At 44.0% G+C, this 26,846-nt stretch overlaps 1 protein-coding gene across 2 annotated transcripts in view; it reads left to right on the top strand.

The window, feature by feature from the left end:
- CD226 (CD226 molecule) overlaps positions 1-26,846 on the top strand; it is a 65,674-nt gene that overhangs the window by 12,094 nt on the left and 26,734 nt on the right. The gene's annotated exons all lie outside the window — the stretch shown is intronic.

The following is a 26,846-nucleotide window of genomic DNA, read 5'->3' as shown; positions in this document are numbered from 1 at the left end:
ATTTTATTTCCCATCTGCCTTTAAACTGTTTTATGAAATTTCTTTCAAATCTATTGAATTTCTAATAAAAACAGTGGAAAAGGATGCAATTGCCATTTTAAAGCAGTTCACAGATGATTATCTAAGTTCAGGGTGAGATCTTCATTCTGATTTGTTCTGGACGTCAGAAAGAGGGAAAACTAGGATTTCACATTTTTATGACCCAGGGACTGAAAAAATGATGGTTTCATTTAAAAAGATAAGAAATTAGGAGATCGGCTTGGCTTGGAAGAGAGGAAGTAAGTCCAGTTTCAGATGCACTGAGTTGTCAAGTAGACTTTGACCAGCCAACGGTTGAAATTACGGAATGGAAAACCAGAAGAAAGTTCAGGATTGAAAACAGCAATTTTGGAGTCATCTGGATGATCACTCAGCACGTATGAAGAAGATGGTTAACTAAGGTAGTACTTGCAGATGGGGCAGAAGCTAAGGCCACAGTTAGAGGACCGTCTCATTGAAGTGGGTGGGGGCAGCGTTTGTGTTAAAGACTAGAGAGGGCGCAGGGTGGGTAAGAGGGAGAGGAGGGGGGTGCAAGGTGCAGGAGCCGTGCAGTATCGGTGTGGGAGCAGCAGGCGTGTCTACTGTCTTGGCTCACATGCGTAGCCTAGGGTCAGTCGGTTTCCCTCCACACACTCAGGTGCTCTGTGTGGCTGCACCACAGCCATCCAAGATTCCTCAGTCTGCCATCTTCCATACCCCAGCCCCCACCTCAGCTCAGACATGAGATGTTCCTCTCTGTCTCCATTTAAGGTTTCATTCCTTCCTGGGTTGGATGGGGCTCCCTGTGTGTGCTTTGTCTTCAGTGGTTCTTCTCTCTGCTCAATGTTTGCTTTTCTCTTGCCGCTTGCTTTTTTCTAATGTTGGGGTGATCACAGAATTTAAATTTTATTTAAAGCTAGAAATGGGAGAGTGGCCCAAAATGTGGCTTGTATAAATGGGTGTGCTAACTTGTGGGAACTGAATTTACTTCCCCATTCATTCACTCATCTAAGTCTTCATGGAGAACCTGCTATATTCAAGATAATGTGTGTGGTTTAGAAGCTAGAAAGACATGGGTCTTAGCTCTAAATAGTATGCAGGGTGTTAGGGGAAATAAAAGCTGTACATCGCAAATTATAATTTAAAACAAAGAGTCAGTGTGATTGTGGTTTAGAAGATAGAATTTACTTTCAACCAGGAAATTCAGGATAGATTCCACCCTGAAGGAGGTAAGTCAGAATATTTGATGTGGAGACGGGTGGAGTAGCATTCAGGAGAACTGCTTTAAATATTGTCTAAAAAAACAGACAGCTTTGGCTCTGCTTTAACCTACTTTGCAAGCCAACCCACAATTGGCTTGATCAACAATTGATGCAGTTTATTCCAGTTTACAATTAAATCATGGCTTGGTTTATTTCAGCATGTTGATGACTTAATGCTTCAAAAGGCATAGGAATCCACTGTATTATGCAATTATATTTTATAAGCTATCTTAGTATATTTTCACACTTTCATTCATTCTGCATTTTATCTATCCCAAATTCAGAAGGAAGGAAGAAAAGGATGACAGTGACACTACCTTATGCATTAGTGACAGGTGCAAAGTGACGGAGGGGAAGACGTGGTCTAAAAGGCCTTTTTTGCCGGTCAGAGCAAATTCCAAACAGGGTTAAAAAGGCACAGCAAAAAGAACCTTTCTCACACTCTTGTTACAAGGCAGCAAGTTTGTCCCCGCTGGATTCTCTCAGCTTTGCCCACAGGTGCATCTCTCTTGCTTTGAAGTTGGGTGTTTTGGTTTTTTTTTTTTAAGAGTGGTAGAGAAATAAGAAAAAAATTCTTTCATATCATCTAAAGAAATAATAAATAATTTTTGATAATAAACAAATAGTAATATTGATAAATAATAAAAATCTCTCTTAAAGAAATAAAAATAAACTCTCTTTTAAGGTCCATTCTTACAAGCTCAGAACTAAGTCATGAAAGTTTCCCTGTCTATATAACGGTGTGCGCACACACACACACAAGATGCTGACATGGGGCTTAAAAAGAGTTCTGTAAAAACTTTCAGCAGTTTTTTGTTTACGAAAGAGAAAACTATTAAATGTTATCTATCAGAAATAGCCAACTGATGAAAATGAAAACGTTTTAAAGGCTTAGAAAGCTCACCTTAGTCAAGTAAAATAGCATATTGAGAAGGCAGATGACAAAGAGCGTTTTAAGGTTCCTGGAAGCAAAGTTATGGTCACTGCACTTCTCAAGGGTGAAATTAGTGGGAATTTGAAAGTGGAAACCAGAACCCAGGCCAAGGATGTCTTTATTGACCAATTTTCCATTTGCTAAGCAGGGGAAGTGACACTTGAGAGCATGTATCACCGAGATTCAGCTCTCAGGCTTTCGGGTTAAAGGTCTGTAATCAAAAATCAAAAAGGGAGAAATTAAAAAAAAAAACAAAAAACTCTAAAACAAGGCAACACTGGATTTATATACAAAGTTAAATTCAACAGTTGAAGGACTGGTAAAGTTAACGTACAAGCTCGAATGTATATTTGGGTTTTATGAGAGTAGTTTTTTCTGTTCATCCATCTCAGTGCACGGGCCACTCTCCACTTTGTGACCTATGTGCCCTGTGAGGTCACCCTGTCTCTCCCACTTCTCAGCCGTGGCAGCATCCACGAGAGAAATTTTACCGTGGACTTGTTGGAAGACGCCCTCAGGCAGCCCAGAGCAGGGGATGGAGCTGGCTGGGGTCTCTGCCTGCGGTCGTTTTGCTGACTTACTCGAGCCCTACCCTTCCTAGAGTAGGTATTTTTATTTCCAAGGTGACCTTGTGGTGGGCGTGGCTTTGCCCACAGCCGAAGTGGGGAGGGCTGCTCCCCTCGGCCCGTGGGGGTCGTGTGGCTGCAGCTGGAGACCCGCAGTTCTTGGGTTTTCCTCTTTCCACTCCCAGTGAGCAAGGCAGCTCGCAGCTCTTCTGTCACCCGTGACCACAGCCTCCCCCCCTGGCCCCTGGGCGGCTGCCAGGCTCGGCTGGGGAGCTGGCTTCCTGCTGGGAGTGGGTGCCGCCGGGCGTGGGTGCGAGTGCGGGGCGGGACTGCGGCTTCGGGGCGAGGGAGGGCCCATCCGCGTGCCCGGGACCTGCTTGGCCCACGCGCCTTGAGACCCTCCCTGGACCATCTCAGCTTCTTGGTTCTTTTATTTGAAAAGTTCCTCTTATCAAAGGTTGAGCTGTGGAGGCGCGTTCACTTGGAAACTTCTCATAGGATGAGCGGGGGCCGTCAGGCACCTTCATGGAGACCTTACGCAGACCACAGTGCTTACCGAGAGCAAAATGTGTTTGCGTTTTATACGGTAGAAACACTGGGTTTTAGATGTTTAAGAGCAAACAAATGAAAAGGGAAGTAGACGACTGAAGAAAGGGGGACAATGCCAGCCATCGGCCACCAGAGGCCTGAGCTCTCAGCCTGCTTCTCCTCCAGGGACTTGGGTCCTGGCCCGGTCCCTTTAGCGCTGACAGAAAAAGGACTTGTTCTCCTGGCTCAGCTTGTGGTTGCTGGTTTTTTGTTTTTGTTTGGTTTTATGGGGGTTGGAGGTTGTAAGCAGGCAGGGTTTTCTGTTCCTTCGAGAACGTTTCTGAAGACATTTAAGATTTTGAAACCGGTAAGAATTTTAAAAGTCCATCCTTCAGGGATCAATGCAAAGTGATTCCCCCGGGCTCCATCTCTTCTCTTATTCCACCCAAGTTTTAATTAAATAACGCAGCTGATGCGGCTTCGGGCCCCTCCCTTGAGAGATTATTCACAATCCAATAAATCTCAATGTGAGAAAATTTTCCCTGACTTCAGCCATTTAACTTACATTAAAAAAAAAAAAAAAGCCTTCATAATCTGCCCAGAGAGAAAGGCCCGTGTTCCCCAGAAGACTGATATAAAAGCTTTCTAAGGATGGAGATATGAGATGCAACGTTCACATTTAATAGCACCGTAAATAGCCACATGCATCATACCTGCTGGTTTTAGTGGAGCCAAAAAGAAGGAAGTCTGGGCATGAATTCTGTGAGCATTTATGTGCACCATTTAAGCAGCAGAATGCTTAAGAAACCGAACATCCTCATTTCAGCAGACTACCCCTTAAGAACATATTTGTCCCATTTCTTGGCAGGCCACGCGAAATTCTATATGCTACCAACACTGGCATTTCCAGAATAGCTCAGTGCAGGGGTTTGTCTGTGTGTAGGATAACTTCCTTCTTGACACATAAAGAATCTGAGACTTCATAAAACTTTAAGTCACCCACCTAATTCATTCCACTAATGGCTACAGTACATTTATTTCTCTTTATAAACTGGTTGCTACAGTTGGAAGTCTGTATTCCATTTTTCATCTGGAAATAGCCAGGAAATTCAATCATTGCCTCTGAGACAGAGCTCGGTAACATTCACGCACATCCCCAAATGAGATCATTTTGTCTGTCCCATTAGCTTGTGACACCACCATTCTCAAATTATGTCCTTATTATCTTTTAAGAAACATAGCTGCTCATTTAAAGAAGTGAGTAAATAAAAATAAAGAACGTTTATTTAACATAGGACTTGTTACTTCTTCCTCCTGTTTTCCTTAAATCCTAGAAATGATTCCTAAAAGAAGGGATATTTAACCAGATGGAAACATCTCCAATTACTGGTAATTTGTTTCTCTGAGCTGACATACTGTTTGAATTTTTATTCGTTTTAACACATTCTGACGATGACGTTTTCGGTGAAAATAGCAGAATTGAATCAAAGGGAAAATTATTAAACCTTATTGTTCAAATGACACTTTGAGGTGTTGGAGTCTGATGTTGAATGAATGTTGATAACAGTAATTTAAAGAATTGTAAGCCCTTTCTGAATGCATTGAATAGATGTTTACTGTTTGCTGTGAGAAGAAGAACTGAGTAAGAAGGTCGCTGTTTTCCGGAAGCTTTAATCTAGGAAGGAGGGACATACTATACATTATGTGAACATGTGGCCCCAGCAGTGGAACTTGACAAGTGACACAGAGTGACGTCTGGGGTGTTGAGAGGTGACGTAGGTTACTTCCAGTTTGGGGGACCTTGAAAGGCGTCTGCATGAGGCTGGAAATCTGGGTGTGATTCCAAGGAATTCACTGCATAAAAAGTACATTTGGTCACAGGCTTAGGGGAAGGGCAGTGGTGGAGGGTCTAGTTTGAACTTCCTTGGTGGTGAGTAAAGTTTTCAAACAGGGCAAGTCACATGTTCGTCATGGCAACCAGTATTCGGAACCATTACTCTAGCAACTGCGTGTGGGATGGTTTAGAAGCAAGGAAAACGGAAAGATGGGAGACTGGGAAACAAGGAAGAGCGAGCCTGCAGTCCTGAAGCCAAGCCGGGCACTCCCTGCCTCCAGGGCACAGCCCACCCATGCAATTGTCACCAAGTCTTTGTTTACCTTCCTAAGTTACAAATAAAGCTTCCCCTCCTCCTAGGCCTCCTTCCCATTCCCTTCCAGCTTGCATTCAGTAAATGTTCACTGGATGTCAGCTGTGGGCCAGGGGCTGTGTGAGGTTGGAGGTGCATAGAAATGTCCCAGTCTCTGCTCTTAGGCTCAAGGCTCATTTATGATGCCGTTGGTGCACAGGACAGGTGTTGGTGGCAATAGGATGGTGGTGTGTGTGTGTGTGTGTGTGTGTGTGTGTGTGTGTGTGTGTGTGTGTGTTAAAAGAATGGTTGTTGAGAAAGGGAGGGGGCCACTCAGGAAGCTTCAGAGAACAAAAGATCCTTGAGCTTTATTCATAAAGGAAGATGAGAAACTCCGGGCTTGAAGGATGGCCGAGCTGATAGGATGCACTCCCGCTAATGGAACGAAAGCAGAGTGAGTCTGGTGCGCTTGGGGTCTGCAGGATGCTTAGTAAAGCCGCGTGTAAATCAGCTTCAGTGGCTCGTGCAGCCAGGTGGTGAGTCTGGAGGCGCGAGTAGCAGAAAAGAAGAAGTTTGATGCCCTCTGTACGGGGGGCTCCAGATTTTGCGTGGATGGGGTAGGGGCCGTTTTCAGAACACTTGACTGGGAATGGTGTTTGCGTAGCAAGGCCGTCTTCTTACTTGGATTGCTCTGTCTTTGCAGTGGGGCGGGGTCGTTCCGTGTTCATGTCACAGCCGTGCACCACGAGCCACCCAGTCTGCGGCACTCCGTGCCGGCGGCCCTCGCAGAGCACCGGCAAAGCACCGCAGAGACCGCTGCAGCAAGTCAGGCAAGAGAGGAGAAGAATTAAATGAAGGCAGCACAAGTGGGGATGAAGCGGGGGGAGGGGGGGGTGTATTCAAGATAGATTTTCTTTCTAGTGTACTTTTCATTATTTAGATTTCTTCCCCTCCCAAAGATTCGGAACTTACATTTAAAACCTGTTACAGCTGCCAGGACGTGGGCTCAAAAGTCGCTGGAACACCGTGTCCCCTGCCCACTTGCTTTGCTGGGACTTTGGTCACTGGCCACTCCTGCTCCTCGTGGTCTCTTTATCCTAATTTTTTCTTTTCAACCCACACCCCTCCCTTCTCGCCCAGAACAGGTGCACACGGTGGGTTTATAATCCGTGTCTGATATTCTAACATCAGACGGCTCTAGTACTGCTGTGTTTTCCCTCTGCTGCTGATTCCTCCTCTCACTGCTTTATTTCCTTATGTTCTTGGGTTTTTTTTTTTTTTTTTTTTAACTATTTTGACTGTGTGCTGCTCCCAGCTCTTCAAAAAGCATTTCTGGGAGTTCTCTGAGGCCTACAATAAAGGGACCTTCGTTCACAGAGGAATTGTCTTGGATTACTTTGAACTTGGGCTTTATGCAGCACGCGTGTTTTGGGAATTGACTAAATTCACGTGAGAACTGACTTGTGCTTACAACTATTCAAGGGTTTTTCTCTTTTTTTCCCGTAGTCTCCTAGGGATGTGGATCAGGGCAGGTTTATTTTCGGTTCATCCTTACCCTCAGACGTCTCAACAACTCCCCACCGCAGGTCGACCCTGGGCCTTGACACCCATTTCACTTGTGTTGTGTGAGGCTCAAAATCAGAGCTCAGGTTTGCCTGGATTGGTCAGGTGCACTCAGGGCAAGGGTGGCTTATTTCAAAGTTCTTACCTGCCTGGTTTCTCACTTCCTCTTAGATTGCTCTTGGTGTCTCCTGTGTTGTCAGAAATGGGATGCTTTTAAGATTTTTTAAATCGTTTAGCATGCACATTTAGTTTTTAATGGGAGGTTTAGTGCTAATAATAATGGAGCCTGATATTTTACTAGCGATGGAAATATCTACATTTCTAAAATATAAATCCCACCCCACCAATCTTTTCTATTCCCAGTCTTTCTCATTTGAGTCAGTATCCTCGCGTCTCAAAGCCAGAGACATCATCCTTTATACCTTCTTTTCTTTCATCTTCTCATTTAAGTGGTTAGACTTTCAAAATAAGTATCTCATCCATGTCTCAGCCTATGTTGCAAAGCACTATTATTTCTCACCTCTGTGTATTTTTTTAAAAGTTTATTCATCATCTGGTGACTTTTACCTGAAAGTCTGATCTGAGTACTGCAGCCCATCAACTTCCCAGAAATACAAGATCGACGCCCCAGTTGTCTGTGCGCTGCATGCAGATGAGGGGTGCCGACCTCCTTCCTCTCGTCACCCCCAGATGAGGCATGCAGTCTGCTCAGCCTCCACATTTCTGCGAATGGGCCCCATGATAGATTACAGAGAAGAAGAGTTGAGAAAGGAGAGGATTTCGTTCTGAACTGAATGTTGGGTGTGAAGCAGGAGGATTCAAGAGCGGTGCCAGGTTTTCACCTGTGACACTGGGCGGATGGTGCTTTCATTTCCTGAACTGGGGTGGATGGCATGAGAGGACTGTCCGGGCGGGAAGCGGGGTGCATCACCTAGTTCATGGCATCCCGGTGATGCTGGCTGGGCAGGAGGAGTTTTGAGTCAGAGCCCAAGGGAGAACTTGGGTTGGAGATGTGAGTATGGCGGAGTCAGGGTGTGCATGAGTGTGCACACAGGGCTTTGGCTAGTGATCTTGTGCATAAATAACTATGGTTTCTTGAATGTTTATTACGTGGTGGCCCTAGGCATGTAATTAGATCCTTTCACTTAATGCTCACAATAACCCTATGAAGTAGATAGTATTGTTAATACAAAATTTTGAAAATACATGAAAACAGAAAGTGAAGGACAAACTGTGTAGAGTGTAGGGAGAACAGAAATTTAGCTCATAAGTGTGACTTGGTGGAACAATGTTAAGGGGACATGTCATGAAGAAAGCCAAGATGAGAGGAACGTTAGTAGACGGGGAGATGCCTCACTACCCACACCGCACTTTGCAAACTGAGACCTACTACTAAGATCCACTCCGTTTTCCCAGCACATTTTCAGAAATCTGGAGACACTCATAAATATCTGGACAGACTTTTTATATTGACTTGACTTTCCTGCTTGGGACCATTCTCTGTTCAGAGTAGCAGCTGCCTTTTTGTGAATTACACATTTTTCTCAAGTTCCCCACAATCCACACCATGCCTTATTCTACATTCGGGCTTCAGTCATTTCTGTTACCTCCCTGGATCCTCTGGGAATCTGATGTTCCAATCCTCATCTACTCAGTTAATCCTAAATCCTGAAAAGTGCCAATCAAGACCTTCAAGATTTGGCCCTGTGTACATTCTAAACTTGTCCCCTTGTGTACCCGAGAGTGGGTTAAGTTTTCGTTCCCTAAATGTCCTCTGTGTTTCTGAATTCAGTGTCTTTGTGCCTTTTCTTTCCCTTAAATAGTCTGTCACTCCATAGCCTGCTCATCCTTCAGGGAACAGCTAAAGAAGCCTCGCCCCGTCCCGTCCCTGAAATGGAAAGCGCTCTCTCCTTCTCTGCCTCCCTAGATGTTGTTTGCAACTACTTTTAAATTGAATGGGTGTTCTTTTTTCTATATTCCACCTAGGGGTTACCAGGTCAGTTTCTTCACTGCCTCCCACCAAAAGCCCCAGATCTCTCCGTTGAAGACCATATCCTGTCCCCTCTCCATGACCCCAACGGTGCTGGACACAGTGCTTTGCACTTAGGAGACTTGGCTCACAAAACAGCACAGGATGAGGGCTAAGGGAAGGGAATGATGCGCCCACAGAAAATCAACAGCAGTAACCGCTAATCAGTGAGTGGGAAAAGGTGTTTATTCCAAACACAACTAAGTGGAGCAGGGCCACCCCTTCTGAACACCTTCCAGGGAGTGTAAAGTAATCCCCTGGGTGCTAAACAGAGATTTATAGCCCATTGTACTTATACAATATAATTTAAAGTATTTTTGGTGTAGTTTTTTCCCCCAAATTATTTATTTGTTCCTTTCATTCTGAAAGAAAAGTGGAAGAGATTTTTTTTCCTGAAACATATTCTTTCCAGTGGGCATTTATTTAAATGTATCCAACCGCTTTTCTGCATATTTCACAGCTTGCTGAGATACCCTGGTAACTCACCCCAACTAGCTGGTTATTACTAGAATGGTTTAGTGTCATCGAGGGATGAATGGATAAACAACATGTGGTAAAGACACCCAATGAATACCTATTTAGCCTTAAAATAGGAAGGAAATTCTGTCACATGCTGTTACATGGATGAACCTGGAGGCTATGATTCTAAGTGAAGTCAGTCAGTCACAAAAGGACAAACACTGCACGATCCCGCTTTTATGAGGTACCTAGAGCTGTCACACTCATTGAAACAGAAAGCAGAATGGTGGTTGTCAGGGTTGGGGGCCGGGGAGGGGGCTGGGAGTTGTTTAATGGGTGTAATGCAGAGTTTCAGTTCTGCAAGATGAGAAGAGTTTTGAGGATTGGTTGCACAATGATGTGGATGTACTAACACTGCAGAACTGTATGCTTAAAGATGGTTAAGGTGGTAAATTTCATGTTATACGTATTTTACCACAATTTAATATAAAGATAATATGTATTAGAGATATAATTGTGAGTTTGGTTACAGGATTAATTCATGGGAGATTTCACTGTTAACAATTTCCTTTTTAGAGAAATTCTTGCTATCTTTTGCTTTGCTTTTTGTCTTCTTGACAGTAAGAAAAAAGTGGATTTGTTGATAAAGAACTTTGCATTCTGGTTCTGCCCTTCTTCCTACTAGTCCTGTGACATTTGCAAAGTTCCTTCATATTTTTTTTTGAACTTCAGTTTATTTACCTATGGAATGGAAATAATAATATATACCTTATGGGCAAGCTTGAGGAATTAATGAGATAATGTGTGCAAAGTCCTAGGAGGGTCCTGGTACACAGTTGGTTGCATTGGATTCCCTTTCCCTGCTCCCTAAAAAACTGGATATTCTTGTTCTGTCAGGGGTATCTTCACAGACACACAGTAAGCGACTCCCGGTTGCCAGGTACTCCGTCGGGAACCTGAGATATTACAGTGAGTGAGACGACATAGCTCCTGCCCTCCTCCGAGTATGTACTAGTCAGGGAGAGAAGTAGATAGTACTATATCACAGTGTGATAAATGCCAAAGGGAAGCCACCGGAACCCTTGACCGTTGTCTTTCCTCATTGTTCAACGTGTGTAGAGGGGTGTCTGACCACTAGGGGAGGAGTAGGAGTTGGCCAGAGAGGGAGCAGGAGGAACAGCGTGGGCAAAGGTCCAGAGAACAAAGAGAGGATGTGAGGTGTTCGAGGTGGGGGCCCATGACCCTGGAAGGTAAAAGATGAGGTAGGGACAGGGACAGGTCAAAGGGAGAGGCAAGCAGGGGCCACGCAGTGAGTGGTTCTGTGCTGGGGACTGGGACGTTACGGAAGGGTTTGACTGCGGAGAGAGATTAGATCCACTGCACTGTGAAGAGCAGTTTGTGTGGAAGTGAGACTGGCGGGAGCAGGGCAGGAGGCTGTTTCAGTGACACGGGCGGGAGGGAATGGGACTGGACTAGTGCAGGGCAGTGGGACGGAGAGGTATGGAGGAGGCAGGATTGACAGGAGCCAGCAGCTGGCAGCACGAGTGGGTGAGGGGAGAGAAATTCAGAATGGCACGGTTTCTGAACGGTAGGCAGACAGGGAAGGAGCCAGCTTGGAAAGGGGAATATGGCTTTGCGGTATCTGTGGACAGAAAGTGGGGAAAGGAGTCTGGGAAATCTTACTGCGTTGCGTCCACTGGCTCTCCTTACCACAGCACTGTCTACTGAGGAAGTTCCAGGTGCACTAGGTGTTCCTTTTGCAGAGATCGCACTGCAGTGCCCGTCCGAGTTCATATCTGCTCCAGCACGTGCTCCCAGCTTTCTAGACGGGAGTGAGCCTCTGTGGAGTTCATCTCTTGACCTATCTAGGGTTCCTCTGTTGGATGGTGTCCGTTGGAAACATACTTGTTCTGCAACATGGCAGCCATTCGTAAATATCAGGTGCAAGTTTTGGAAACAAGTGGGCATCTAGCATCTGCAGAGAAACTTGACTGCAGGTTCCCTCTTCCTGGGGAGAACGTTTTTGTCCAGTTCCTGAGTTAGGTCGAGCGCTCATCATTTCTTTGGAGTAACATGTGACCTCTCTGTTCTAATGGGAAATTGTGGAAAATCCCTAAGAGTTTGCTCCATAAAGATGGGAACCAGTTGAGTCCTTAAGCATCCTTATTCTCATTCTCTTTATTCTCTGAAAAACTTTTGCTGTATGTGCTATTTTCAAATGCTATCAAATTTCTCTTGGGGGAGGGAGGTGGGAAGGGACAGACTGGGAGTTCAAAATTTGTAGATACTGACAGGCATATGTAGAATAGATTAACAAGATTGTACTGTATGGCACAGGGAAATATATACACAATCTTGTGGTAGCTCACAGAGAAAGAAATGTGACAATGAATATATGTATGTCCATGTATAACTGAAAAATTGTGCTCTACGCTGGAATTTGACACAGCATTGTAAAATGACTATAACTCAATTAAAAAATGTTAAAAAATTTCTCTCATTCACTTTCTCTCTCTAATGTATCTAAAACCTTTTTGGCATTTATTTTGTAGTCTTTTGCAAGGTGTTTTTCAAATGCCCTTTTGGCCCAGTTACTCATTTGTACCTCTGGGCTTCACCCTCTCCCAGTTGAATGGTCTTTTGCTTTTTTGGCGAAACCTTCATCCCAGAGTGAGGCAGCTCCTCCACTCTGCCAGTCTGGCCATAAGGGCTTTTGTTTTCAGCACCTCGCCCTTTTGATCTGCAGCACTTAACCTGCCCGGGACTTATAAAAAAAAGTTTTTCAGTAGTCTTGGGGTTCCTTTGGGCATTTTTTTACCCTTTCAACTGTATCTTTTGTAACCAGAAAATGTTCATTTTATTGTCGTTTCAGCTTGTAATTGTGCATAATTTCCAACGATTTTTTTTTTTTTAGTTTGCTTTCTAGTTAAAATTGCCTTTAGTCATTTTGATCATGACAGGTGCTTCGAAGTGCATAACGTATGTATCTATTCCATTTCACACTGTGATATAAATTTCAGTGTACTTTTATTTCCTGTAGATTCAGAGACCAGTTATATGTTCAACCCAAGTGCAGTGGGCCTAGAGCTTTTTCAGAGGGGGATTCAAGATAGAGCTGTAGCTAAATGTAAGGAGGCCACCAGTTTAATTTTTCAGTCTGCTCCATTTTGTATAGTATTTTCCTCCTAATTTTCCAACATTGGCCAGAAGGTCTCGAGAACAGCCCAGGAAGCAGTGCTCACATTGTAAACCTTTGAGGTTCCTGTAGTACTTGCCTATTTAGATGATTTCTGTGTCTGCTGTCCTTTTATGAATGATGCTGCACTATCTTCTAGAAACATTTTCTCTTGTCCAAAGGCACAATCTCCATCGATTTCTGTTGATTATCCTCTTTCCACCCTGAATCAGAGGTGTCATTTATATCAAACTTGTCACTGTCTTGCAAGTTTCCCATTAATCCCCTTCAATCTTTGTTAGGCCCCCAAGGTATGTGGAGAGGAAGTTTTGGATTACTGTTGGTCAGCTCCCAGGTCAGGAAGTGGGTAGAGACTTCACTAGGGAACAGCAAATTTTTAAAAAGGCCGGAGCTGACGGGGCCAAGCAAGGATAAGGGAGAACATTTTGGCAGTTGCTGCGAAGAGACTTGAAAAGTCACGTGTTTGGTGGATTCTAATCAGTCGAAGCCGCAGTCCTCCTGTGTCTCCCAGCCCGTCGTCCTCCAGTCTTGTCTTCCTGCAACCTGACCCCTCCTCTCCAACATGATGTTGTATTTCACTGTTTTATTTCCACATTTCTGCTTCAAAACTACTCTCAATGCCTCGATCATCTCTCCCTTTCACCCTATTTGGGGTGGAACTGGGTGGGCTCTGAAGGCTTGCTCCCAGGCATTTGTTCTCGGCACGGCGTGTCCTCAGTTTGGCCTAGGTCTCGGTTTTCTGACTTCATGGGATGAGTCCAGAGATGAGTTTGGGTGCCTGCTGACGCCTGGCACTTCCAGGTCGGGCCTTGGGCTCTTCAACACGGACTGTGCCTGTTACCCCAGTCTGTGTTTCGTGTAAACTGTCATAGACGCTCAGCAAGCACTCGGGGCCTTTCGTCTTGATGGTGAAATGGTTTCTCATTCCTCATTAGGCCTGTATTTGAAAAATAACATTTCTTCTCTTTAGTTAGAACAAATGTAAAATTTTGCAGTATTCTTGCCACATCTCCAATGTTGTTATGAAAACCTTCTGAATGTTTACTTTTCCATCTTTGTATATACCTTTGTGCCTCATTTAGTGAGTGATAACTGGTCATTTATTATGGGGGATTTCTTATGTTTAATGTAACTGGTAATGATGGGCAATAAAACCAGTAAGGCGCCTCCTCAGCGTAGTCATCCAAAGGCAGAAATGGAAGCTTGTTTTCAACCTCTATATGCGCACACCACTCAAACCAACCCAAACAGGACGTATCTCTTATGAAAATTAAGAGAAGAGCCAAGATTTTTCAAATAATGTAACAAATGAAGAGAGGGGTGCATCAGTAGGACAGTAAGGGCTACATTGCACACTGCACCGGACGTTCCTTTGTCTCGTATCTGAGTGGACATTTGAAAGTAACAGGAGTGTGTTTTCTGTGGGAAAGTCCTGTGTGTCAAAACACATGACGTGAAGGTTGATAATATTTAGGGCAGAGAGACGGGGGCAGCTTTGATCAGAACCAGTGGAGGGAGAGCAAAAAGCGAAGATCGTCAGTGTTCTCCAGTGTGCAGTTTGAGCCAGTGAGGAAGGAGTGAGAACAGGACAGAAGAAAGTGAGAGGATGCTTCCTGTTTCTCAAGGTAACTCACTGACACTATTTTTTGAAAGAACTGAATTTTAAAACTCTTCATACGTGTCTGGTTCTACTCAGCAAATTACGTATCTTGTTACTGGTACTTACATATCGGGCGCGATAAATGATTCTTTTTCGTTAGACTCGATGGTCCTGCCCTGCATTGTTCAGCAGAATAAGATGAAAATATGCTTTGCAGAATGCCATTTACTTCCCACAGAGATACTATGCTTTGTCTCTTCACCATTTATTTCTTCTTAAAATGAGGATCATCTTTCCGCCTTCAGTTCTTTCAGAAAGCAGAGTCATGGCTTTTCTTTTGCTACCAGACATTGTTTGAAGGGTTTTATCTGCCTTCTGGTTGACTCTTTAAATATGGCGGTGGAAATGGAATGTTTTGTCTTATATAAAATTCCCTGGTTCATGGCTTCTTTTAAAATATCTTAGATATTCTATTTTAGTCACATAAAAGGTCAATTTTTTCTCTCCTGTGTTTGAAAAGATTTCCCCCAACAGTGTTTTGGAATGTTTGACTTGCCCCAGTGTCTCCAGTGCGCTTCCTTGCCTTGGGCATGATGGGCAGGCCGCGGCCAGTGTTTGGTTGTCCTTGAGAAGCGAAGCAGCAGCCAAGCTGGGAGCGTGTGGGGGACTCATTTGAGGCAGTGGTTGACGCCGCTGCTGTCAAAATATATATGGTTTAAAGCATTAACCTTTTTGTGTGTTTGACGTTTCTCTCTCTGTGGCTCTTTTCTCTCGTTTTGGCCGCCGTATCCTCCAGCAGCTACGTGATTTCTCCTTCATCTTTCAGTTTCTAGTCTTTGGACAGGCTCTCCTCTGCCTCCTGCCTCTGCTCATTGCTTCCTGTGTCCACACAGAGGACAGCAACCAACTCACTCTCCTGAAGAATCACTCCTTTGCCCCAAACGTTCATTCTGTGAAATTAAGCCTAAGTGTACATCCAAGGGGCCAGGCCATCCTCAGGGTTTGAATCCAGGGGCTCTTGGCAGTTATCAAGCACTTCTCCTTTTTAGAGTGAATCCAAGCTACTTTTTTTTTTTCCCACCAAACCTTCCCCTGTGCTCTCAAAGCACAGTGATCAGTGGATCTGATCATTTTCAATGACTTTTTTTGCCAAAAAGTTCTGTGAGGAATTAAAGAAATGTTTATATACAAAACTCAGGGCTTCCCTGAGGTTCTGAATGATGAGAGAGAGATAAAGGCAACAATTTAGGAAAGTGAACTCAAACCCCAGGACAAAATTGGGTAAGAAAACATGTTAAGTCCTTCTGCTTTACTTTAAAAAGCCGACAGCTATGTAAGTAGCATATCTGAGGGGCAGCAGTGTGAGTGAAGAGGCAAAGGCAGGTTGAAATATGGCCGTAAATTGGGGAGGCTGGTCTAATGTAGCTGGAGGAGGAGGAGAGACACAGAAAAGCTTAACAGGAGAATCTCCGTAGACCCCAGAGGCCAGAGGCAGCAGGCAGGGGTAGAAAGGGAGGAGGGCTGGGGCTGAGGGAGGGAGTAACCTCGTCTGGGGTTCAGAGGCGAGGCCAAGTGTGTGCGGTAGCTCGGGGGACCCAGAGTCAGCCCTTTGCGTAAGTGATGGACCAAAGTTGAAGGTTGGCAAAACCAGGGCCAACTCTGTTAGGCCCTATAGTATGTGCTACAGTGTTTGAATTTTACCATAAAGCCTTTTGGGGGAGCATTGACGAATTTTAAGCTAGGGGTTTGCAGGGCTAGATTTGTGTGTTACCAGGATTGCTCCGACGGTATAGGGGGATGGATGGAAGCTAAGTGGGCCTATTGCCACAGCCCAAGGCAAGGGTAGTTTGGGGATGATGACAGCGGTGGTGGTAAGAACACGCAAGAGGGGAAGGCAGAGAAGGGGGCAGTTTAAGGCTTTTAGGGAGTGACAGGCCTTGGAGGTGAGTTAGATTAAAGGAGCAGATGGGGGAAGATTAAGGCCGGCTTCTCGTCAGGTGACAGGGCGTGTGGAGATGCATTCACCAAGATGGAGACCATCAGAAGGACCCCATGTCACAGAGGTCCAGAGGTCCACAGAGGTCCTAGCAAACAGCCACGCACAGTGCAATTACCTGCAGAGAGTCATACTGTCATTTCAGTATCTTCTAAAGCAAAACCGAGACTATAACAGATGTTCCTTGGGTCCACATGCTGAGCGTCCAAGTCCTCCCTGGTGCCCTGTCATACGCAGAAGGCACTGAAAGTGTGGCTCATGCCCCTAGTAGGCTTGGGCTTCAGCTGATGAATCATTTGCTCATTACAGGAGGTGAAGCTGGACCTCTCGTTCCCCGGGAGTGACTCATTAGAAAATATTATTTTGTGGTTCGACTCTTGTCTAAAAAAAATCAAGAAGATACACTTTTTGCATTACTCCGTGAATCAAACATGTCACTGCTTCTAGTTGAGATGATAGATGTCGTGCGTCATAGCTTTCCGGAAAACATTTTATTTCCTACAGATTAGTCTGACAGCCTAATTTTTTTACCTTTCATTTTTAATTTTTTCAGAAAATATATTTCATTTTCAGAGTTGAACTATCTGAGGAGAGGGGAAGTGGGGATGGGTGGATGGTCAGCTCATACTAAACTAGCCCCCTCGGGCTAGAGTATTCTTAAGTTCTGTTACTTAAAATTGGTTTTGTTTTATTTGTCTTATATGATTTTTTTAAGTCACTATGCACTAAATTAATCTTTTCCTGAAATATGTAGTGAGGCTTTTTGGTTTTATTTGTGATGTATCACAAATCATCATTTTTGGTGGTTATCTCTGGTTACTTAAGCCGTCTGCAATTTCTTTATATGCATCCATCCCTTAGATGCCTCCTTTAAGCCCGTGAGGAAATCACGTTTGCTGTTGAATACAGCTCAATCTATTGACAGGCAAAGAACGATGCTTCATTCTCCTGTTACTCTGCACAGTGTCCCTCAGCAATGAAATAGCATAACTGTGATAAACCTTATGACCTCGATGGAAGAACATTAGGGTTTTTTCAAATTACCGCCCCCCCCCCCGGCCCTGACTCATCCTGTGATTAGCTCCGATCTCCCAATTTTACAGCTTTTTGTTTTTGAAAGGCAAACCCTTACATGTGTTAAGCGTAATACCAAGATAATTACACTTAGGAAGCCATTACTGAAGTCAATTTTAGAGGAAAATGGAGAGTGTAAAATGATGACTTTAAAATATTTAAAATTATGGAGGTGGAAATTAAATTGCAGACTTTGGAGGGAAGTGTGTGCCATGCAGGGGAATAGAAGTCATCCCTCGTTTAGAGAAAGAGTTTACAAGATAGAAAAGCCAGGGAGATGGCAAGAGCAGAGTTTAGATAGTTCAAAACTAACCACTTCAATTAGTTTCTGCATTTAGAACGACACGCGGCAACATCTTAAGAGGCATATTTATCTAAGTGCTTCCTGACCTCGCTTCAGTGTTTGAGAACTAACTGTAATCTGAAAAAGAATTCTGTTTCTTTTTTCTAGCTCATCTTTGCTTCCAGTAATTACAAGTTTAATGTGGCTCTTAGATGAATTCTAGCAAACAGAGAGCCACGCACGGTGCAAGAGAGAGCACCTGGGGGCTGCTGAGTGACATGAGCAGTGGAGCCATTGACGAGGTTGAAGTACATCACACGTGCTCTGTGGTCACTCACTAAGGTCACTACTGCCTTGACAGGCCTGTATTCCTCCACTTATCCCACCACTGAGAGATTAAGGGAGTAGCAGTGATCCAAGCCCTATCAGATCCAATGTTCCCTTTCATAGTAAATCCCTCTTACTATTCTGGAATCATGTTCATAGATAATAAAAACTGCCTACACATACAATTTCAAAAGATTAGTCATAATGCTCTAAGTGTAATCTCAAGGAGTAGTAACAAGAAACTAATTTATAATAAGATAGCCTCTGTGTTAATACATAAGTGTTCAGGCTTTATTATGTGGGAAGACAAAATAAAGTAGTCAGATATCTCCACTCCACTTAGAATCACTGTGAACCACAATTCCACATGTCGTTGAAGACGCGGTTACCCTGAGTGGCATTGTCATCAACGATGCTGTTTTCAGAATGAACAGCTCCTGGTGAAGTTCTAATGCTTTAAGGTGAAATCTTCCCGATTTAAACCGGCCAGGGACAGAATTCCTAGAAATGTCAGGATGTGCTAAAAGATTTCAGAAATACCTTGTGTAATTTTTCTTGTGCCAGTTTACTTCCAGGTGAGTCAAGACTTCTTGCGTTATTGATTGTAATTCCTTTGAAGGTTGTTAGGTTTTGGCCCAGAACTCAAAACATCGTCTTACATATAACAGGTCCTCGATTGATGGTTATTTGTGTGTTAGCTGCTTTAGAGCATGAACATTCCTGTTTTATTGGGAGTAACAAAATGACAGCTGAATGCAACTGAAATGGTTTTGGTTGTCATTCTCAATTAGAAGGGTCACAAGTCTAGTCAGCAGTGAGAAAACTGGAGACTAAAAGAGTCATCACCGGGAACCGCCAACCACAGGTTCAAATCAAAATTAAAAAAGAAATACTTTGCCCTGGTCCATGAACACAGTGAGGATACTGATGTAGGGTGCACACCATGAGTTTCATTTCTTGTAGGGATAATGAACTTGAACTCAGCTCCCTCGATTCTTGCCCCCATTGCCAGCAGCACTAAAATGAGGTGGTTAACTGAAAACAGTCCAAGATCTCATCAGGCTCCTTGAGGGGCTCAGGAAGGTTTCTTTCAAGATGTCTTAACACCTGCTCACCTAACACACTCAGGGCCCCGGAGCTGTTTTGAATGTGTTATATGGAATATTTTTGTAGAAAGGTTGGATTTCAGAGCCAGAAAACTTCTACCTCATGACATATTTTGACATATTTACAAACCAGACTCTGGGACACTATTATAAATAATGGACACTTTTGATCATTGCTCGGAAATAATGCTAAAAAAATATGATCACAGTATGACAGCTTTCCAAATTTTGGAAATGTGTCTAATAGCAGTGGTGGCAAATTCCCCAACTGACTTTGTTTTCAGAACCTTCATCCCGAGCAGTAGGAACTATAGAGAAGGCGTGGATGCCCATTTCTTCTCCCAACGCTTTAATAAGAAGTATCTTCTTTCCTTGCCTTTTCTTCCTGTGGGAGGGTCTGTAACCCTCTTAGCCTGTCTGAGGCTTCTCCTGTTTGCCTTGGGCCGGTCCTTTGTTCAGTGACATGCAGGCTGAGCAAGTGACTGGGAGCCTGAGCCCTGGAGAAGTGTCTTCTATCCACAGTGGCTCCTCCTGCCTCTGAAATCTGTGCTGGCAAAGGGACCATATCCACCTCCTTCTCAAGCACCATTGATGCTGACCTGCCACTGGCACTGACCCCACTCTTGGAATTTAATGGTACACGTTCTGAGAGCAAGACAGACATAGGTTTACCAATTTTGGTCTAAGGTGATCTACTTTTGGTTTTTTTGAATATTTACACATTAATGCATAAACATAGACTAATGGAATTCTGGAGTTGCTTCAGGCAGTTTTCCACTTTGGAGAATAAGAATTTTTTTGTTTTGTTTTTCGGTTGTGGCCAAGCCAGTCCTTTTGCCACTTTGAGAAATGAGAAACTTGAGTGGCAAAATAATCTGATCTGTGATCCATGACAATAACAAATCATTTAAGCGTGTTTATCTCCTCAGTCACATGCATCCGTTCTCCTGGAGGTATACACTCTTAGTTCCAGATGCCGTGTGAAGTGGAGGGCAGAAGGGCCAGAATTAGAGAGATCATTCCCGAATAGTCCAGTTGAAGAAACACAGGGAAACCTCTGGGAAATCAGTCTCGTGTTTTCATTCTGTTGGTTGAAAAGTCATTCTCTTGTGCAGATTGCAGGTTTCTTCAACAACGTGCTTCACTCCTACAGACGAAGGAAATGAATTAGCAAACACTTACTGATTATCAACTATGTGTCAGACATTATGTAAGGTGTTTCCAGACATTAAAATGAGTACAATTCTGGTACAGTTACCCTGAAAACTTGTGGAACCTGGTGGAGTAATGAGCAACGAGCAAATATTTCAAAGATGAGCTGCCTCCAAGGGGCTCAGCATAATTGAGAAAAAAAGCAGGACACATCCACGAAAATAGGAAACCCAGCAGTTCATATTTTGCAAGTGTAGGAGTTTGTTATACACAGTTCAGTGGACGTGAGGAAAGAGAGTAGGAGCTGTGTGGCTCCGAGGCCGTGAGGGGTGAGCGCATCCTCGGGTAGGAGTCAGGCGAGCTGGGCCTCGAAGGGGAGAGGAGATCCAACAGCAAACGAGCGTTTTCATCGGCTCCTGCCAACTTTCCCAAGAAGACGTTTCGGCAACTTCTCCCCGCACGCTGGAGTCAGCTCAAATTCCAGACCCCAGTCAAGTTCGGTCAGGTTTCAGCACTGTGTCTGCCGCAGCCTGCAGTCCCTGAGCAGAGGATTGGCGTGACAGGGACGGGATGGGAGGTGCTTCCAGGAGAGCCCATTCGGGAGCTGGGATCAGGCAGGAGGGAGGCCGGGTGAAGTCCAAGGAGGTTCCCTTTCGCTCCTGTGGAGGAGATGCTGAGGTTGTCCTGATGGGGGGCAGGGGCCCACCTCGTTGGTCACTGGGTGAGGGTCCCTGTGGGGGTGTAACCTCCCAGGCAAAGCAGCTTCCAGCCGCCTGGGCACTCCCCAGTGAAAAGCAGCCGGTGCTGGTGTTCGGGAGAAGCACACGGGTTGGTGTGTCCCCAGAGGGCAGAGGGATCCTGGGGACTCTGCATGGAGCGCGCACAGCAGGTGCCAGTGTCCACGTCAAGCCCCGCCCCTTCAACATGCCAGCATTCCCGACAGTGCGGGGGCTGCTTGGGGCTCACTGCGTGGAGAGACCCAGGCGGGGGACCAGGTCTCGCCGTTCTCCCCCGTCATCAGTTGCCTTTCTCCCTTACAGAGGACACGGACGTCTGGAAGTCTAAGTCCCGCGGGAAACCCTAGCCTTCCTCAATGACGGCCGAATACAGCATAGGGCATCTTCCTGGGTTAAACAGGGCTTATATTCAGATTTTTCAAAAGAGAGCGGGAAGAGTGGATTTTCAGCTTTCTTCCCTTAAAATGCTGTTGCCGTTATTGACTGGAGATTTCTGCAATGCCAAGGGAGACGAAAGGGCAGCGAGTTCCTCTTTCCCTCGTATAAAATGCCCTCTGTTTCATAGATCCAGTCTTTTGAGGTTGCAGAACCTTGTAGACATTGCTTTCCAATTTTTCACAGAAATTTTAATTGGATAGAAATCACATTGGTAAAAATTGTGAAGCCCCGATTTTCTGAGCAGTGTGTTTTAAAGACTTGGTTTTGCAATTCAGTTAATTTCATTACCCCTTTTCTTTCTATGGTGTTTGAAGTAGGTAAGTCCTCACACGTGCGTTTATATGACGTGTGTGTGAAGCACTGTTGGGGTGTGCACGGGTCGTTCCCTCTTTCCCCTTTTGTAATGATAGCAGTTGCTTCTTCGCCACTTTTCATATGTCGTTTATCAGAAGTTCTTTTAATTTGTTCTCCACAAAACCAACGGGAAATACTAAGGAAATGTAATAAAGTAGATACTAAAATAAATACAGTAAATAGCGGCATGGGTAGAAGATGTGTGAAGAGGAGGAAACTGAACACACAGCAGACGCTCTAACAGCATAAAGCTTGGTTCATCAACTATCTTGCGTTTCTCGTCCTCAGCAGATTTTCTCCGGGTAAATAACTTTGCACTTGTTCAGAGAGCCTTGGCAGGCCTTGGTGAGCCCAGAGTCAGCATGCAGCATGGCTTTTAGCTGGCTGGGAGCCAGACTCACGCCTTTCCACCCACGGGGTCCTGAGGATGCGCGACTGCAGCGGGCAGTTCCTGGAGGCTCTGTCTGGGCCGTGACCTGGTTACGCGTCCCTCCACCCACTCAGAACCGCGCCTGATTGTCCTTGTGTCAGTACTCAGTGGTCTCTGCTGAATGCGCGAATGACAAAGCAGATAAAATATCACCGCCTCCTGCTTGCAATCTGTCTCCCTGCCTCCGTCTCCCACCCCACCCCTTCCCTGCATTCACAGGCGCCCTCTCTCCTCTGCCCTTCGCTCCCCAGGGAGCTCCGTGGCCTGGGACGGGCTGGCTCCTGCCTCTTCTCCGTGTCCTTTGCCGTAGCTGGTCTGACCCAGGCCGCTCGCCTCTGGGAACCTGCCTCCTTTCCTTCCACTTGGAAAGCAATCTAATGGACGATTTCACACTAATGTGCTGGGGCCTGCCAGGAGCTGAGGTGGTTATGTGCATTTTAACAAGGACAAGGAAAGACATCGATTTCTAATTATAGGATTTAAGGCTTCATAAAATAAGATATTTCGAAACAAGAGCTTCCTGGGAGCCTGTCTGTGCCATCCAGCCCAGCTGCAGGGTGGAGAGGAAAACCGAGTATCACGTGTGGTCCCTTCCCAGAGGTGGGGCGGCCCTGGCTTAGGGCAGCTCCGTGAGCCCCTGCAGAGACGGTGCCCTTTGTGCCGCCCACCAGCTGGGAGACTCCCCCATCTCAGTCGGAGGATTCAGTGTATTAGCACGCGTAACATATTTAATGCTGGCACGTAGGAAGGACTCATTCAAGGCTTATTATTCTGCTTTTGAAATATGTTAAAAACGTTTAAAGTATCAGACAAAATGCTTTTAGTGTAGTCTGACAATTCACCAACACGCCCTGTTCTCTAGTAGGGGATGATTGGGGTTGGTGTTAACCTTTTGATTCTTTTTCTGAAAAACTCTACCCTGCAGAAACTCTACATTAAATTTCCAAACCTGAGAAGTCAGTTGCTAACATGTTAGCAGAAGACAAGCCAATGCTCTTGAGCGGTACTGTCATCTTTTGGTTTTACAAGACCTCAGAACTAGACTGTTTACAATTCTTATATCCCATGAGTTATTTCTTTTTCTGGTTTGGAGAAATTGCAGCGTGGCCCCAAAGTTAAACTTTTTCAGCAAACCTTATGGTACTGACTTAAATAAAAAGCATTATTCTTATTGTACCATGACAGAGAGATTGGGGGAAAAAAATTCTTTTCTAAACAATTAAACCCCATGAGGGAAAGTTACGCTGTGAGGAGGTCTGGTCACTCTTCACACAGACCTTCTCCAGCCCCGGGGGCTCCACGGAGCTGCTGGGGGCAGCCTGGGCCCTGGGCGGGGCCTGCGACACGACAGTTGCTCTGAATCCACGGGATTTTAGTCACAAGTCCGCCCAGGATGAGTTGCAAGCCTTTTATCTTCGGCGCTCAGACAGGGGCACCACATCTCAGACTTGATGCGAACCCTGTCTCAACATGTATCTTCTGGGCCGAATCTCTGATTTGCCACCCAGGACAGGTCCGCCTGATTCTAGTAACTTCTTTCTTCTAAACAAATGGCCTTGCTGGGCCCGCTTCCCCGACGACTTTGTCCCCTGTGGTCTTATCTCTTGACACAGCGCTCATTCTTCCCGCTTTATCTGTGCTTTTCTGTCAAGCAGTCCTTTAGCTCATTTTTATCTTGTTCGGTCGCTTTACCTTTTCTCTGCACTTTAAATGAAGAACAGAAAACACACAGGAGGGGACTTGTGGGGCCCGCGGAGCTCCCTCACCAGGCGGCCTGGCTGCTTCTGGGCAGTTCTGGTGAGATCCAGATTGTCCCCAAGACGTCAGCCATGAAGCCCTCGCCCCAGCGCTGGTCGGCTACGCCCGCCCGAGCAAGGGCATGGTTCCTCTTTCCAATGATATTTTGACACATGGAACCACTTGCTGAAGAAAGGCAGCTGGGTTTGGGCAGAGATGAGCCTCTTACAGACATTGTATTGTAGTTTAATGCAGATAGATAGCAAATCTGATTGTATTTTAGACTAAATTTCTTTTTTTCCAAGTGTGGTTTCCCTTCTCTTAATCTCTCCTCTCCTGTTCTCTCTATTCTTTCCCTCGTCCATTTGTTGAAGTACAGTTGATGTACAATATTATATTAGTTTCAGGTGTACAGCATCATGGTTCAACATTTATATACATTATGAATTGATCACCGTGATACGTCTAGGGGACTGCCTGTCGCCATACAAAGTTAGTACAATGTTATTAACTATTCCCCGTGCTGCATATTGCATCCCTGTTATTTATTTTATAACTGGAAGTTTGCACCTGTGATTCACTTTGTTTCACCTAACCCCCCACTCCCTTCCCCTCTGGCGATCACCAGTTTGTTCTGTGTATCTCTAAGTCTGTTTCTGTTTTGTTTTGTTTGTTGATTTGTTTTGTTTTTTAGATTCCACATATCAGTGAAATCATTTGGTATTTATCTTTCTCTGTCTGACTTATTTCACTTAGCATAATACCCTCTAGGTCCATCCATGTTGTTGCAACACCTTCTTTATCCATCCATCTATCAGTGGACATTAGTTTGCATTCATATCTTGACTATTGTAAATAGTGCTGCTATGAACATTGGGGTGCATATATCTTTTTGAATTAGTGTCTTTTTTTTTTTTTGTAGAAATACCCAAAAATGAAATTGCTGGATCATATTGTAGTTACATTTTTAATTTTTTGAGGAACCTCCATACTGTTTTCCACAGTAGTTGTACCAGCTTATGTTCTAATGTACAAGTGTCCCCTTGACTATTTTAGTTACCTCATATAAGTGAGATCCTGCAGTATTTGTCCTTCTCTGTGTGGCTTACTTCACTCAGCATAAGGTCCTCCAGGTTCATCCCTGTTGTCTCATATTACATGATTTCCTTCTTTTTAAGGCTGAATAATATCCCATTGTATGTATATTCCATATTTTCTTTATCCACTTATCCTTTGATGGACATTTAGGTTGTTTCCACATCTTGGCTATTGTGAATAGTGCTGCAGTGAACATAGGAACATTATTACCTCTTTGAGATGCTTATTGCAGACCTTCTGGATGAATACCCAAAAGGGGGATTGCTGAATCACATGGTAGTTCTATTTTTAATTTTTTAAAGGCAACTCTATTCTGTTTTCCATAGAGGCCGCATCATTTTACATTCTCACCAACAGTATACAAATATCACAATTTCTCCATATCCTTACCAACTTCCTTCCTTCCTTCTCCCTCCCTGCCTTCCTGCCTTCCTGCCTTTTCTTATATCCTAACAGGTGTAAGGTGATATCTCATTGATATCCCATTTGATTTGCATTTCCCTGATGATTAGTGATACTGAGCATCTTTTCATATATCTGTTGGCCATTTGTATGTCTTATTATGGAACTATCTATTCAAGTCTTTAGTACATTTTTAAAATCAAGTAATTAATTTTGCTACTAAGTTGTATGAATTCCTTATATATCTTGGAAATTAACCCTTATCAGATGTATGACTTGCAAATATTTTCTCCTATTCTGTTGCTTTTTTGGTCTGTTGATTGTTTCCTTTGCTGTGCAGAAGCCTTTTGTTAAAGAGACTATCCTTTCCTCATTGTATATTCTTGGCATTCTTGTTGAAGATCAGTTGACCATATATATGTAGATTTATTTCTGGGCTTTCAATTCTCTTCCATTGGTCTGTATTTATATTTTTATGCCAGTACCACACTGTTTGAATTACTTTAACTTTATAAAATAGTTTGAGATCATGACATGTGATTACTCCAGCTTTATTCTTTTTCAAGATTGTTTTTGCTATTTATGGTCTGTTGTGGTTCTGTATGAATTTTAGAATTTTTTTCCTTTATTCTCTTAAAAATTATTGAGGACCCCCAAAAGTTTTTGTTTATCAATATTTACTATATTGTAAATTAAAATTTGTAATATTAACTATCAATACATACTATATTAGGAATTAAAATTGAGTAAAATTTAAAAGACCAGGATTTACCAGCACACATCCCATTAGCCATCAGAGCCCTTGAAAATATCTACTGTATGTTCTTACATGATAAAAGTTAAAAAGGTAAATTAAATCTTAATATGACTTTTAAAGTAAGATTGATCTTGAAACTCTCAGAGAGGAATACAGAAGCTCCCTGTGGTCCTCAGACCACACCATAAGAACAACTGATTTAGAGATCTGGTGGTGACTTACTGAGTGTTCTGTACTGGATATTCCAGCTCTGGTTGTAGGAAGATGGCAGAATACTGGAGGACTTTCTTGGTATCCAGGAATTCATGTCACATTTGGGGCCCTACTCTATCTATGCATAAGACCACTGTTATACGTGAAAAATTAATTTATGTATGTATTCAATGAAAATGATTTGGTATCTCTTTTATGACCATTAAAATCTTAGTGTGATTACAATCTGGGTATTTGATACTCAGACACTCAAAGTGTTTGAGTCATCAGCCCAGCATTACCGCAGAACAGTCTTGTGAAATTCAGCCTCTTGATATGATCACTACCAAGAAAAGTTCCAGGGGTTTCAATTGTGTTTCCTGTTACATGGTTAACCAAGTAAAACCTGAAGGAATGACTGTGTGTGAATGACCATATCCTGTTTTCTATTTATGTTCCAGCCTCTTTCAAAGCCTTTTTCT

Source organism: Camelus dromedarius, chromosome 28 (genome assembly GCF_036321535.1).
Source record: "Camelus dromedarius isolate mCamDro1 chromosome 28, mCamDro1.pat, whole genome shotgun sequence".
NCBI classification, from domain to species: domain Eukaryota; kingdom Metazoa; phylum Chordata; class Mammalia; order Artiodactyla; family Camelidae; genus Camelus; species Camelus dromedarius.
This window is presented reverse-complemented; position numbering and strand designations above follow the sequence as displayed.